Source organism: Marmota monax, unplaced genomic scaffold (assembly GCF_021218885.2).
Source record: "Marmota monax isolate L192 unplaced genomic scaffold, Marmota_monax_Labrador192_F-V1.1 WCK01_AAM20220418_F8-fsc00090, whole genome shotgun sequence".
Classification (NCBI taxonomy): Eukaryota; Metazoa; Chordata; class Mammalia; order Rodentia; family Sciuridae; genus Marmota; species Marmota monax.
In genome coordinates this window covers 1,622,951-1,639,655 of record NW_026695219.1, presented here as the reverse complement: position 1 = coordinate 1,639,655, position 16,705 = coordinate 1,622,951, and the positions used below count along the sequence as shown (strand labels likewise).

Sequence of the window (16,705 nt, the reverse complement as noted above, 5' to 3'; positions counted from 1 at the left end):
AGCTTCTATGTCGTTTGTTAAGATTTTAATTAAATTAAATTTGTATTACTTTTTGTCTGGTTACATGAAAACCCATTGGATGTACATATAATTTCTCCTTTGTTTCATATAATTATTTTCTTTTATTAATATTGCTATTATTAAAACTTGGGAAAAAATCGGGGCTTTAATTTGACTATTTAAAGGCAACTAAATTTTATGTTTAATTTAAGGCTAAAACCTTTCTTTATAAAAGAATGTTATCAAAATGTATAGAAGAAAGGGTAGAAGTAGAAAACTCACCCCCTGGGAAAATTTTAATTTGACCTGATGTTAGATAGCTTTAGGATATTGTTGCTACTTTCTTGGGTGACATAATAACATTGTGCTATGCAGGTGAGTCTTCTTATTTTTAGGAGATGCATGTTAAGCTATTTAAGGATGAAGGGCCATAATGATGCAACTTACATTGAAAAAGTTCAACAAATGAGATGGTTGTCAGAGGATAGATGAAGTTAATCAGGGGAAATATTAACAACTCTAGAAACTAGGTGGTGGGTATGTGGCGCCTATTTTACTCTTCCTAAAAATTTCTCTGCTGTTTGAAATTTTTATAATAAATATCTGAAGAAAAAAGGTCCCAGTTTTTGAACATTTGGGGTACTGGGCAAGAAAATATTAATGTAATTTTAAAGTCTAGGGGGAAAATTAAGGTCTGTGTGGATATTCTAATGTAGACACTGATACTAAACTATTTCAAAGAAAAAAAAAGAGTTCATATTTGTTATAGAAACAAGATTAGAAATCAGTACAAATAGGAATGTCTCAAATTAGGGTCACAAATTATCTCAATCCAACTTAATTCAAGTAAACTGAAACTTTGCAGATTTGGTTTATTTAAACTTTTGTGTGTGTTGCCATATGTATGAGTAATGTAATCATGCCATTATTTTGTTTAAATATAGTTCATTACACAAAGTATAATAAAGTGTTTCTGATCTTCAAAAAAATATAGAGAAGACCCCAAAGGGTGACCATTTATCCTTCTGCTTAACTCTAAACTGTATGAATTAGTTACAAATGGGTACTACCCAGTCAGTAAGAGCTTGTCACATGGAAAATAATTAAAATCATCATAGATTTTTTGAAGGAAAATATCTGCATTTGAAGACAGAAATAAAAGTCTTAATTTTCAAAAGAAAATGATTAGCTATTTGCAAATTTACAATTTACTAAAGCCATATCACTGTGATTTCATTACCTAAAGCATGTAACAGTGCCATGAAATTGTATTCGCCAAACAACAGCTTAGAACATAACCACACAGTTAAAGATATTTTACAATAAATAATGGTTAATAACAAAGAGCCATGTACAAAACAACTGATCAGAGCTGTGAAGATGCAGGGAGACACACAGATGCCCAAGAAAGGCTGTTTCCATGAGCACAACAGGCAGCCACATAGATCACATTGGACTTCGATTTTCAAGTTAAAGATCTAAGGGGTGCTAGGTAAAGCAGAAGGTCAACCCCAAGGGAGTCACAAGTGAAATTCATTGACTTATCTCCACAAATACAATTTCCAATACCTGTAAGAGCCACCATCCCATAGCAGTTGAACACATTAAAATACTCCAGTCTAAAGTGTACTTGCCCCTTCCAACTTCTCCACCATGTTAGCCAGCATCTCCTGCAGGGTCTGCAACAAGAGGGACTGCTCCAGCCAAAAGGTGTAGATGAACAGGTCCTTGGGGACATTCTGCAAGAAAAAAGGGAGAGGTATGAATATGTCACCAGTGTCAAGCATCCAGGCCCCATCTACCTTGGTGTCTGTCCTTCAGCTGCTTCACAGAAAGAGTGAAGGTCCTCGCTACCTCTGCACTGTCAGCTGCCCATCACCACAAGACACTGTCATTACTGCTCTTGTTTCATACATTATTAAACTCAGGGTAACAATAGCTGCCATGTCTTGAGTGTGTATCATGACTTGCACTGCATTGGAGCTTTGTCTGTAGTTCCTGTGGTTCCCTATGACAGGGACTACTACTACCACCAGAGAAAAAGAAAGCAGAGAAGTTAGGTCACTCCTCAAAAGTCACAAAGTCACAAAATATTCAAGCCAGGATAGAAATTTGGACTATTCCATCTCTCATGTGTTGGTTTCTAATCCATCAAGTATTCTGTTGACTTAAAAAATAACATTTAAGGCTGGGCAAGTGGGAGGTGGTGATACCTGTAATGTGTCTTCGCAGACAGGGGGGCAGCAGAGAAGAGTCTCCAGGGGCTGCAGCACCTGCTTCAGAGACATAGGGAGCAGCAGGCAAGGCTGGGTGGAATCTGCATTGGCCATGGCCACCACTGGGGGGAACAAGAACAAGAAGGAGGAGCCAAGGCATAAGAGCAAAATATGACATGGATGTTACATGAATAATTTTAAGAGCTGCACACAACTATGAACTTTGCTAAAGATTTTTCTCACTAGAGTACATCAAGATGGATGAATCTGCCTCCTTGGATCTTTTGGAGTATCCTGGGTGCTTCTGCAAAAGTCTTGCTTTGCCAGCACAGGTTTTACAAAGGATGTTTTCTGGGATCTTAGGTTCCCTCAGTTGTCCCAAGTAGAGGACTCTTGTTGGCTCCCATTATGAGCTTCCAGGTAACATCCTGCTGGTCAGGCTTCTGTATGGCATCAAGCAGAGGCCTTGGAAACCTAGCTGGTGGAGGTTTTTTGGCTAACTGTAGTGCAAAAGATCTGGAGAAATCCCAGTGTGGATGGCAGCCTCAGGTGCAAGCCTGGAGGCCCCAGTGATGGGTATACCTGTTACCATGTCCTCAAGCATTACATAACTATGAAGGAAAGGACCCTGGAGACTTTAAATTCAGCAAATATGACATCATCATTTTTTTGAGGACACATTGATAAAAACTGGCTCCACAGGGTAAGTCAATGGGATCCATGGCTTTTTCCCCAACCAACTTAGTGCAGATTATTAAACCATTGCCTCAGCCCCCACCTCAGTGCAAAGCACTTTATGACTTTGAAGTGAAAGACAAAAAAAAAGTAGCAGATAATGACTTCCTTCCATTTGTTAAGGATGATGTTCTGACTGTGATCCAGAGAGTGGATGTAAGCTGTGCTGAAGGAAAGTTGGCAGACAAAATAGGAATATTTCTGATTTCCTATATTGAGTTTAATTTGACTGCTAAGCAACTGACAGAATGGGATAGCCTCCTATGCCAGAAGTTGATGCTGAAGAATGTACCTCAGCAACAGCCCAGAGCAGCACTGCCCAAAAGCAATTCTACACCAAGAACAATACCAAAAATCACAACTCCTTCACTTCCCTCACCATAGCAAACAAGTCCTCTCACACATCCCAGAACTGCCAGTCCATGGAGATCAGCCCTCCTGTCTTCATCTGCCACAAGGATCAGAGAACTGTCTGGACTTTCCTTCTGTGTCCCTTCTCAGATTCATGTGAGTACTGTCACGTTCATTGTGACCCCACACCCTAGCAGCCCAGGGACAACTGGCCCCTCATTCACTTTCTTGTTTGATGTCCCCTCTCTAGGTACACATGCAACTATGAATCCTCCCTTTCTAGCACCCCCTTCTCCTGGCTAACACTGTCCTCTCACCTCTATCTTGCCAGGTGCTGTGCTGCTTCTGCTGGAATGGGACCCAGTATCATGGCAGAATCCACTGCTCACAGGTGAGAAGATTGAATATTATGAAGATGTTAGTTCTCCCCAAATTTATCTACAGATTTGATGCTATCTCATTACAAATTCTAGCTGTCAATTTTGTGGAAATGTATATATTAATTCCAAATGTATATATTAATTAACATATGTTAATGCCAAAATTTAAGCAGGTATAAATCATCTCAGAAGCTGGGATCATAGTATGGTAAAAGTAATTAGGAAATGATGAATTTTGAGTATTAATTATTCCTGATTTTTATATGATCTACTTAATTTTTAATAATGGTTGGATTTAACAATGATTTGCAAAATTTATAAAAAACTATTCTCATAAATAAATGTGGGCTGACTTTAGCAAACCAATGATTCCAGGTATCCAGAGAAGTTTAGGTATCTATGATTTTCTTACCAGCCATTCTTAAGTACTGGAAGAATATTAGCCTAGTTAAGAAAAAGAAAGGAGAGAGCTTCCAATCACTCATGCAAGGTAGGCGGGCCTGCAACCCACCTGAAGAAGAGGAGCACCGGCCTGCTGAGAGGCAGAGCCGCCCCCCATCCCTTGTGCCTGCCAGGTAGGCGGAACTGTGACCACCAACAGAAAAGGCCCAGTGGCCCGCGGCGGGACAGAGCTTCCAATCACTCCTGCAAGGTAGCTGGGCCTGCGACCCACCGGCAGAAGAGGAGCAGAGGCCTGCTGAGAGGCAGAGCCGCCCCCTCCCCCTGTGCCGGCAAGGTAGAGGGAACTGTGACCACCCACAGAGCAGGCCCAGTGGCCTGCTGAGGGGCAGAGCCGCCCCCCACCCCCCGCGCCTGCCAGGTAGGCGGAACTGTGACCACCGACAGAAAAGGCCCAGTGGCCCGCGGAGGGGCAGAGCTTCCAATCACTCCTGCAAGGTAGGCAGGCCTGCAACCCACCAGCAGAAGAGGAGCAGCAGCCTGCTGAGAGGCAGAGCCGCCCCCTCCCCCCGCACCTGCAAGGTAGACGGAACTGTGACCACCATCAGAACAGGCCAGACCTGCAACCAACAGACAGAACAGGCCCAGTGGCCTGAGGAAGGGTAGAGCCGCCCCGCCCCCTGCACCTGCAATGTAGGCGGACCTGTGACCCACTGGCAGAACAGCCCCAGAGGCCTGAAGAGGGGCAGTGCCACTGCCTGCGCCTGCAAAGTAGGCAGAACTGCGACCACCAACAGAACAAGCCTAGCGGCCCGCAGAGGGAAAGAGCCACCGCCTGCGCCTGCAAGGTAGGCGGACCTGCTACCAACCGGCAGAGCAGGCCCAGTGGCCTGCCGGCGTGGTAGGCACATTGCCCCAATTGGAGGAGGGGCAGAGCCACCACCCGGCCTGCGAGGGAGACTTTGCAACTATACAAGACCAATATAAATATATAGGGGGAAAATTCAATAGCACAACAGTTTCACCAAGTAGAAAGGAACGCGAACAGTATGAAGAGACAAGGAAAGAAAGGACCACAAGCAATGCAGGTCAACTCAACTTTAGAAGAGGTAATAGCTGCAGCAGATGGAATGTCAGATAAAGAATTCAGGATATACATGCTTCAGATGATCTGGAGTCTCAAGGAAGACATCAGACAGCAAAATCAGACAATGAAAGATCACTTCAACAATGAATTACATAAACAAATCCAAGAAGCAAAAGATCAACTATACAGGGAGATAGAGGTTATAAAAAACAAACAGAAATCCTAGAAATGCAGGAAGCAATAAACCAACTTAAAAACTCAATTGAGAATACTACCAGCAGAGTAGAACACTTAGAAGATAGAACATCAGACAATGAAGATAAAGTATTTCAACTTGAAAAGAACATAGACAGCTCAGCAAGACTGTTAAGAAACCATGAGCAGAACATCCAAGAAATATGGGATAACATCAAGAGACCAAATTTAAGAGTCATTGGGATACAGGAAGGGACGCAGTTTCAAACCAAAGGAATGAGCAATCTATTCAATGAAATAATACGAGAAAACTTCCCAGACTTGAAGAATGAGACAGAATCCCAAATCCTAGAAGCCTACAGGATGCCGAATGTGCAAAATCATAAGAGACCCACACCTAGACACATTATAATGAAGATGCCCAACATACAGAATAAGGAGAGAATTTTAAAAGCTACAAGAGAAAGGAAGCAGATCACATTTAGGGGTAAGCCAATCAGGATAACAGCTGATCTTTCAACACAGACTCTGAAAGCTAGAAGATCCTGGAATAACATATTTCAAACACTGAAAGAAAATGGGTTCCAACCAAGAATTGTGTTTCCAGTGAAATTAAGCTTCAGGATGGAAGATGAAATTAAAACCTTCCACGATAAACAAAAGTTAAAAGAATTTGCAGCTAGAAAACCATCTCTTCTAAACATCCTTGGCAAAACATTACAGGAAGAGGAAATGGAAAATAACAATGAAAACCAACAGTGGGAGGTAGGACAGTAAAGGGGGGAAAAATAATCAAAGAGGAAAACAAACCATGTTTAGTAACATAAATAAACAAATATGGCTGGAAGAACAACCCATATCTCAATAATAACCTTAAATGTTAATGGCTTAAACTCACCAATCAAGAGACACAGGCTAGTAGAATGGATCACAAAACAAGACCCAACAATATGCTGCCTACAGGAGATGCATTTGATAGGAAAAGACATACATAGGCTGAAGGTGAAAGGTTGGGAAAAATCATATCACTCATATGGACTTCGGAAACAAGCAGGAGTGTCCATACTCATATCAAATAAAATAGATTTCAAGCCAAAGTTAATCAAAAGGGATAAAGAGGGACACTACATACTGCTTAAGGGAACCATACACCAACAAGACATAACAATCATAAATATATATGCCCCAAACAATGGTGCAGCTATGTTCATCAAACAAACTCTTCTCAAGTTCAAGAGTCTAATAGACCACCATACAATAATCATGGGAGACTTCAACACACCTCTCTCACCACTGGACAGATCTTCCAAACAAAAGTTGAATAAGGAAACTATAGAACTCAATAATACAATTAATAACCTAGACTTAATTGACATATATAGAATATACCACCCAACATCAAGCAGTTACACTTTTTTCTCAGCAGCACATGGATCCTTCTCAAAAATAGATCATATATTATGTCACAGGGCAACTCTTAGACAACACAAAGGAGTAGAGATAATACCATGCATCCTATCTGATCATAATGGAATGGAACTGAAAATCAATGATAAAAGAAGGAAGGAAAAAGAATACATCACTTGGAGAATGAACAATAGGTTACTGAATGATCAATGGGTTATAGAAGACATCAAGGACGAAATTAAAAAATTCTTAGAGATTAATGAAAACACTGACACAACATATCGGAATCTATGGGACACATTGAAAGCAGTTCTAAGAGGAAAATTCATTGCGTGGAGTTCATTCCTTAAAAAAAGAAAAAACCAACAAATAAATGATCTCATACTTCATCTCAAAATCCTAGAAAAAGAAGAGCAAAACAACAGCAAAAGAAGTAGAAGGCAAGAAATAATTAAAATCAGAGCTGAAATTAATGAAATTGAAACAAAAGAAACAATTGAAAAAATTGACAAAACTAAAAGTTGGTTCTTTGAAAAAATAAACAAAATCGACAGACCCTTAGCCATGCTAATGAAGAGAAGAAGAGAGAGAACTGAAATTACTAGCATACGGGATGAAAAAGGCAATATCACAACAGACACTTCAGATATACAGAAGATAATCAGAAATTATTTTGAATCCTTATACTCCAATAAATTAGAAGATAGTGAAGGCATCGATAAATTTCTTAAGTCATATGATCTGCCCAGATTGAGTCAGGAGGATATAGACAACCTAAACAGACCAATATCAATTGAGGAAATAGAAGAAACCATCAAAAGACTACCAACTAAGAAAAGCCCAGGACCGGATGGGTATACAGCAGAGTTTTACAAAACCTTTAAAGAGGAACTAATACCAATACTTTTCAAGCTACTTCAGGAAATAGAAAAAGAGGGAGAACTTCCAAATTCATTCTACGAGGCCAACATCACCCTGATACCTAAACCAGACAAAGACACTTCAAAGAAAGAAAACTACAGACCAATATCTCTAATGAACCTAGATGCAAAAATCCTCAATAAAATTCTGGCCACTCGGATACAAAAACATATCAAAAAAATTGTGCATCATGATCAAGTAGGATTCATCCCTGGGATGCAAGGCTGGTTCAATATACGGAAATCAATAAATGTTATTCACCACATCAATAGACTTAAAAATAAGAACCATATGATCATCTCCATAGATGCGGAAAAAGCATTCGACAAAGTACAGCATCCCTTTATGTTCAAAACTCTAGAAAAACTAGGGATAACAGGAACATACCTCAATATTGTAAAAGCAATCTATGCTAAGCCTCAGGCTAGCATCATTCTGAATGGAGAAAAATTGAAGGCATTCCCTCTAAAATCTGGAACAAGACAGGGATGCCCTCTCTCTCCACTTATGTTCAACATAGTTCTCGAAACACTGGCCAGAGCAATTAGACAGACGAAAGAAATTAAAGGCATCAAAATAGGAAAAGAAGAACTTAAATTATCACTATTTGCAGATGACATGATTCTATACCTAGCAGACCCAAAAGGGTCTACAAAGAAACTATTAGAGCTAATAAATGAATTCAGCAAAGTGGCAGGATATAAAATCAACACGCATAAATCAAAGGCATTCCTGTATATCAGCAACAAATCCTCTGAAATGGAAATGAGGACAACCACTCCATTCACAATATCTTCAAAAAAAATAACATACTTGGGAATCAACCTAACAAAAGAGGTGAAAGACTTATACAATGAAAACTACAGAACCCTAAAGAGAGAAATAGAAGAAGATCTTAGAAGATGGAAAAATATACCCTGTTCATGGATAGGCAGAACTAACATCATCAAAATGGCGATATTACCAAAAGTTCTCTATAGGTTTAATGCAATGCCAATCAAAATCCCAACGGGATTTCTTGTAGAAATAGAGAAAGCAATCATGAAATTCATATGGAAAAATAAAAGACCCAGAATAGCAAAAACAACTCTAAGCAGGAAGTGTGAATCAGGCGGTATAGCGATACCAGACTTCAAACTATACTACAGAGCAATAGTAACAAAAACAGCATGGTACTGGTACCAAAACAGGCGGGTGGACCAATGGTACAGAATAGAGGACACAGAAACCAATCCACAAATCTACAACTACCTTATATTTGATAAAGGGGCTAAAAGCATGCAATGGAGGAAGGATAGCATCTTCAACAAATGGTGCTGGGAAAACTGGAAATCCATATGCAACAAAATGAAACTGAATCCCTTTCTCTCGCCATGCACAAAAGTTAATTCAAAATGGACCAAGGAGCTTGATATCAAATCAGAGACATGCCGTCTGATAGAAGAAAAAGTTGGCTACGATCTACATACTGTGGGGTCGGGCTCCAAATTCCTCAATAGGACACCCATAGCACAAAAGTTAATAACTAGAATCAACAAATGGGACTTACTCAAACTAAAAAGGTTTTTCTCAGCAAAATAAACAATAAGAGAGGTAAATAGAGAGCCTACATCCTGGGAACAAATCTTTACTCCTCACACTTCAGATAGAGCCCTAATATCCAGAGTATACAAAGAACTCAAAAAATTAGACAATAAGAGAACAAACAACCCAATCAACAAATGGGCCAAGGACCTGAACAGACACTTCTCAGGGGAGGACATACAATCAATCAACAAGTACATGAAAAAATGCTCACCATCTCTAGCAGTCAGAGAAATGCAAATCAAAACCACCCTACGATACCATCTCACTCCAGTTAGATTGGCAGCCATTATGAAGTCAAACAACAACAAGTGCTGGTGAGGATGTGGGGAAAAGGGTACACTTGTACATTGCTGGTGGGACTGCAAATTGGTGCAGCCAATTTGGAAAGCAGTATGGAGATTTCTTGGAAAGCTGGGAATGGAGCCACCATTTGACCCAGCTATTCCCCTTCTCGGTCTATTCCCTAAAGACCTAAAAAGAGCATGCTACAGGGACACTGCTACATCAATGTTCATAGCAGCACAATTCACAATAGCAAGACTGTGGAACCAACCTAGATGCCCCTCAATAGATGAATGGATTAAAAAAATGTGGCATTTATACACAATGGAGTATTACTCTGCATTAAAAAATGACAAAATCATAGAATTTACAGGGAAATGGATGGCATTAGAGCAGATTATGCTAAGTGAAGCTAGCCAATCCCTAAAAAACAAATGCCAAATGTCTTCTTTGATATAAGGAGAGTAACTAAGAACAGAGTAGGGTCGAAGAGCATGAGAAGAAGATTAACATAAAACAGGGATGAGAGGTGGGAGGGAAAGGGAGAGAGAAGGGAAATTGCATGGAAATGGAAGGAGACCCTCAGAGTTATACAAAAGTACATACAAGAGGAAGTGAGGGGAAAGGGAAAAATAATACAAGGGGGACAAATGAATGTCAGTAGAGGGGACAGAGAGAGAAAAGGGGAGGGGAGGGGAGGGGAGGGGGGATAGTAGAGGATAGGAAAGGCAGTAGAACACAACAGACACTAGTATGGCAATATGTAAATCAATGGATGTGTAACTGATGTAATTCTGCAATTTGTATATGGGGTAAAAATGGGAGCTCATAACCCACTTGAATCAAAGTGTGAAATATGATATATCAAGAACTATGTAATGTTTTGAACAGCCAACAATAAAAAATTAAAAAAAATAAAAATAAAAAATATGCAGATTTAAAACAAATTAATGGTTTTCAGCGATTAGGAATGGTAGCAAGGAATGGATATGATTATAAAGGGGTTTCAAAGGAAGGATCTTCATTATGATAGATGAGTCTGTCTTTTTTTTTTTTTAAAGAGAGAGAGAGAGAGAATTTTTTTTAATGTTTTTTATTTTTTAGTTCTCGGCAGACACAACATCTCTGTATGTGGTGCTGAGGATCAAACCCGGGCTGCACGCATGCCAGGCGAGCACGCTACCACTTGAGCCACATCCCCAGCCCAAAGAGTCTGTCTTGATTATAGTGCTGGTTACAGGAATTTGCATGTGATAAAATTACATAGAATTATGTACACAGATTGTACCAATGACAAGTTTTTAGTTTTGATGGTGTTTTATAATAAAAAAAAAAGAAAAAGAAAGGAAAAATAAAATGAAAGAAACTTCAGCCCCTGCCCCAGAATATATAATTTGATTTTCAAGAGTAAGCAGGTTTTTGAAGTTATAAATAGGTCAATTTTTTTTCTACTACAAGGCTGGCTTTCCTTACAGATTATAGGTAAAGTCTATGGATTCATATCTGGAAAAAACTTCATATAATGTTCTGCAAGCCATTTAAGAAAAAGAAGGTCATGAAGTGTTCATGGATCCTTTAAAAAAATATACATTTTGCCCAAAGTCATCTACTCTGGCCACAAATTGTAATTTGACCATTGAAGTTGCATATTGCTGTAAGAAGGTGGGCTTCCACAATCTTCTGTTCCCTTTGTTTCTGGAGCCCACCATTGTTTGAATCTTTTTCTATGCTTCCTCTTCTGGATCAGGACCTCCAGGTATCTGTGCTACACAGGTGCTGAAAAATATCAGGTCAAAACATACAGAACCCTGAAAGCAGAGAAATGTCTTTATCTCCAGTGTTGGATTTAGTGGAAACTTTGAAAGGAACCATTGACATTCAGGGATGTGGTCATTGATTTTTCTGAAGAAAAGTGGAAATGCCTGGACCCAGCTTAGCAGGCTTTATATGGTGATGTGATGTTAGAGGTTTATAGAAACCTGGTTTGTGGGTATGTCTTCTCATCAAAACCTAGAATTTTCAGGAAAGCAAAACATAAAATATTTTTTTGCAAAAAATTTTTAAGAAAAGGAAACATCTGGGTGATCATTTTAAAAAGATTTACAAAGATAAAAGTGAGAACTTTTTAATTCATACTCAAAATTCATCCATCCAAGTTTTCATGTTCATGAAAAGAATTACAAATATAAGGAATGTGAAAGCATTTTATATAAAACTGCAAGTATTACTCAACACCAGAGTATTCATAATGGAGAAAAACCATTCAAATGTAAAGAATGTGGCAAAGATTTTACCAAAATCATGCCATAGTAGACACCAGAAAATTCATACTGGAGAGAAACCATATAAATGTAAAGAATGTGGCAAAGCTTTTAATTGAAGATCATACCTTATCCAACTCCAGAGTATTCATACTGGAGAGAAACCATACAAATGTAAAGAATGTGGCAAAGCATTTATTTGAAGATCACATTTTATTCAACATCAGAGAATTCATACAGCAGAGAAACCATACAAATGAAGTTGCAAATTGCAGACAAAGATGATTCATAATTAAGGTAATCCCAAAAGACTAGAAATTTGTTTATCCATTACATCATAACAAGTTCAGAACACTTTTATCTATCAGATAGATGTTGGTTGATTAATGAAAACTAACGAGCCATTAGTTTTGAATATGCTCTCTTCAGGAGAGCCCTAGAAATGCAACTATGCTGCATTCTTGCATTTCCTCCCACCTATTATTCTCTAATTTAAAGATGACACTAGCAAAAAAAATCCTTAAATTTTAATTGATGGAAAGCAGCCTGTGTCTTGTGCATTGTGTAGGCGCCAGTTTCTGAGGTGTCAGATTGTATATATGGAAAGAACCCCCCCCCCCTGGCTAACACAGGAGCTGAAACAAACAGCAGTAAGAGTTGTTTTGTTCTGTGAATATTTTTGGATGTGAAATATAATGAAGAAAGATGATTTGACTGAAGATGGTTTTAGAAGAAGCAATTTATAAATAAGAAAAAGTCTAATAAAAATGAAGATCTCACTGCTCTGAACCATTGGATAAATGAATCCTCTTTTAAACTAAAGATAATACTGTGAACAGACCAGATTTTATGTTAATATGAATCTATAATTTCCTTCTTCCATGCACTTGACTTCAACACATTTACAGAACACATCTGCTGTGTTGTATGACCTTCTGGCTGAGTCCTGATTCCTCAAGTTTCCATATCTGACATACCTGTAACATCCCAAGTTATTGAGGTCAACCTGAGGATCCTAAGTCCATGAAAATAAAACTCTTGTTCACATTCTGCAATTAAAAATAAGTTAAAAGGAAGGGATTCATAATATAAGGTAACTACTTTTTGAAAAGTCAAGAGACTCTGCTATGTTATTTCAATTTTAAATCATCATCTTTATATATTTAGGGATTTAATTTATGGAACAATCAGGCAATCTTATATTTTAACATTAAATATCTGAATATTATAAATCACCTTAGATGAAAATTTATGGGGGATTTTCAGTGAAACTTCTGAACAAATTGTCATTTTATTGTATAGCAATGATTTGTAAAAAAAAATGATATGCTAAATAATCCTAGAGTATAATTTAGGGACACAAAAACAACTGTCAAGAAATAGGCAGAGATCATGTTTAATCAATCTTTGCAGACTAAAGTAATAAGTATTAAATTAATAAATACAGCTTAATTGAAGCTCTATATGTGACATTTTTAAATTAGACTTGTTATTAATGGATCTTTAAATGCTACCACAACTTGAACTCTGGGTTAAATCTAGATAATGAACCACTGTTGCCACACAATAAAAGAACAAACACTACTTTAATAGCCCTTTGTTTCCATGAGTCTTTTCCTTTTGTACAGAGTGAAGACAAAGAGGACTCCCTCCTTCCTCCCCAGGGTTGACTAGACTCTTTTCGAGATGATATATTTTGTCTTCATTGTCTGATGTTCTGACTTCTACTTGGTCTACTCTACTGGTGATACTTTCATTTGATTTTTTAAATTTGGTTTATACTTTCCTTCATTTCTAGGATCTCTGTTTGGTTTTTTATTATAACCTCTATATCCCTGTAGAGTTGTTCATTTGCTTTTTTAATTTGTTTGTGTAATTCATTGTGGAGGTGTTCTTTCATTGCTTGCATTTGCTGTCTAATGATCTCTTTAAGATTCCATTCCATCTGAGTCAGGTATGCCTTGAGTTCTTTATTTGACCATTTTTCTGATGCATATAGCATCTCCTGTAAATTTAAGCTGTCCTGCATTGTTTGTGTTACTTTTCTTCCTTTTTTCATGGTGCTCATGTTTCTTTCCAGCTCTGTTTGACTGCTGTGTTATTATTTTCTCCTATAAATTTGTTTTGGTTTTGTATAGCTCCGAGATCTCTCCTTTGTATTGGGAGACAATGTTTAGAGACGTTTGATTTAAAGTAAATTCATTAGTTTCATTAAAGGCCTACAGATTTTGATGTCATATAGAGAATTGAAGTTTGAACTTAGGATTTTATGTTAAGGTCGGGAGATGTGATGGTATGGAGGTTAGTATACCTTAGCTTCTTTGGGGGGGTTACTCAAATGCAGGAAGATATTAACAAGAGAATAGACAGGAGTACTTGGGGGTAGTTAAGGGCTTAGGCGGACTATAGACTCTCTGGTAACATTCATCTATTTGCATTTAGTAAATTACAGGTAATCGGAGTGGTCATGCTTGGGAGGAAAGATAGGGAAAAGGTAAGGAAGAAAACCAAGAAAGAGAGAGGGAGAGAAGAAAGAAAGAGAAAAAAATAGAAAAGAAAAGAGAAATGATAAAAAATAATAATAAAATAAGTAAAATAAAAATTACAATTAAGAAAAAATGCACCGTTAGGCTTCTATTTTCTTCACTTCCAGTAGGTGGAGCTGTGCTTTCAGGAGCAAGATTTTGCCCTCGGGCTGTAGGAAACAATCCATATGAGGTGGCTCCCCCCTCCCCCACCTGGTGTCTCTCCAATCCTATTCACTTAGGGTTGTTCCTGGCCTCTAGCCTCCTCGCTTCTCCCGCCAGCCAGGCCTTCCCCAGTGTGGTACCTCTCCACAGTTCAAGCTACACTCTGGGCCTGCAGTTTCCTAGATGTGGAGTGCAGGAATTGGGAATCGGCCCCCTATTCTTTCCATTCCCTCCAATAGCCACTCCCCCCAGAGCTGGTTTCCTTTTTGCCCCTGGTGGGAGGTGGGAGTTGGAGGTCAGGTGTCTTTACCTTTCCCCACGCCTCTGATATTCATGCCCACTCTGATATTCATGCCCACGGAAAGCCGGGGAGAGATTTAATGCGATTTCCCCTCTGTATGGGAGAAGGGCTGAATGTCACACACCTGTTCTATCACTGAACTTGCTGCGATGGGATCTGATCTGTCAGAAGCTGGTGATGGTGACATCAGCTCCCCAATATGGTGGCGGCTGGCTTCCTCTGTGGGGTGTCTGGTGTGGAAGGCAGATCTGGACCATTTCTCTCCCCCGTCTCAATCTCAGAACTCAGCCTGGAGCACTGTGAGTGCACAGTTAGCAGGACCCCACAGAATCTGTAGAATCATTTCTCTGCTTTGCTGGCACATGGATGGAGCAGGCTCCGGCTGCTGGCGAGCTTCTGATCAATCAGCCTGAATCTCGGGGCACACGGTTCACTCGCAATTGAGCCGCAATAACTGATCCTCCAGTGTTGAAATTCTTCCTCTAGGTTTCAGTGCACTCCAATTTTGCTGGACATTCCAAACAAGATAGCTTCCGGCGGTTCTAAACTCACTAATTACCTGCGCAGTGACGCGGTACACAGGGGTGTCTCACTCCATTCACCGCCATCTTCTTCTTCCTTGCCTAATGTTTTATTTTTACATGGATAACATTTGGGCCACCCAAATCAAGCTTAGGTAATATAAGTAAGTCCCTTGCATTGAAGAATAGAGTCAATCCATGAAGTCGTACTGAAAGTAATTGCGAATAAAATTAAGAATATGAATAAGCTAGTTTTCTTTCTTTTTTTCTTCCTTCCTTTATTGTTTTAGCTATTTATTTATTCATAAGCTCCTGGGGGGTTTCCCCTGGTGGGATGGACCCATACCTAATTAGGGTTCCAGCAGCCATGAAGATCCACGAGGAGGATCTGGCCAGACCTGAGCTTCATTGAGAGTCTGCTATTGGGTGTATACAGTCCTGGCCCTGCCTGAGCTCCGGAAGTGTCTTCCAGTGGACTGAGGCAGTTCTGGGTTGAGCCTCAAATGTGGTGAGGGTCTGCTGGTGGCTTGATGGACTCAGGCCTACCCTAGGTAAGGACTCCCACGCAGTTGGAATAGGCTGATCTGGGGAGAGCCCGAGCTCCAGAAGAGGTCAGCCAGTGGCGGGATGGTCCTGGGCTTACCCTGAGCATCAGCTCAGGAGAGTTCGGCCAGGTGCATCAGATCTGGGCGTCAGCTCCCTCAGTAGTTGGCTGGTGGCGGAATGGACCTGTGGCTATCCTGTGCCCGCGCTTCCACTGCAGGTCGTCCTGGCAGATTGGGGCGATCCTGAGCTCTCAAAGATGTCTGGCAATGAGGAGAAGCAGTCCTGGGCCGAGCCTAAGAACCACAGACATCAGGTGGTGGCACGTAGAACCAGGGCCTTCCCTGCCGCCTGGCTCCCGGGCAAACCTTGAGCTCCAGTGGAGGTGTGCAGGTGGTGGGATGGAACCAGTCCTACCCTTGCCAGGGTTCCCATGCAGGTCATTGAGGCAATCCTGAGCCAAGCCTAAGCTCCACCTGCTATCTAGCAGTGGCGGGATGAACTCAGGCCTACTACCCTGTATCTGGACTCCCACAGGTGTACTAGGATAATCTGGGCTGAGTCCGAACTCCAGCAGGTGTCAGCAAGTGAGCAGAGGGAGTCCTGGCCCGGGCCTGAGCTCCGGTAGGCATCTGACCATAGATAGAGGTGGTATTGGGCCGAGTCTAAGCTCCAGCGGGGGTCGGACACTGGCGGGATGGGAGTGTGCCTACCTATGCCCGGGCTCCCACGCAGGTGGACTTAGGCTGATCTGAGAAGAGCCTGAGCTTCAGAAGGTGTCTGCCAGTGGGGGGAAGCTGTTCTATGTGGGGGCTGAGCTCTGCTAGAG

The 16,705-nt window shown here is 40.3% G+C and overlaps 1 pseudogene; it reads left to right on the top strand.

Annotated features, from left to right (window-relative positions):
- Nucleotides 1-2,473: 2,473 nt before the first annotated feature.
- Nucleotides 2,474-16,249, top strand: LOC124085012 (E3 ubiquitin-protein ligase SH3RF1-like; annotated as a pseudogene).
- Nucleotides 16,250-16,705: the final 456 nt, after the last annotated feature.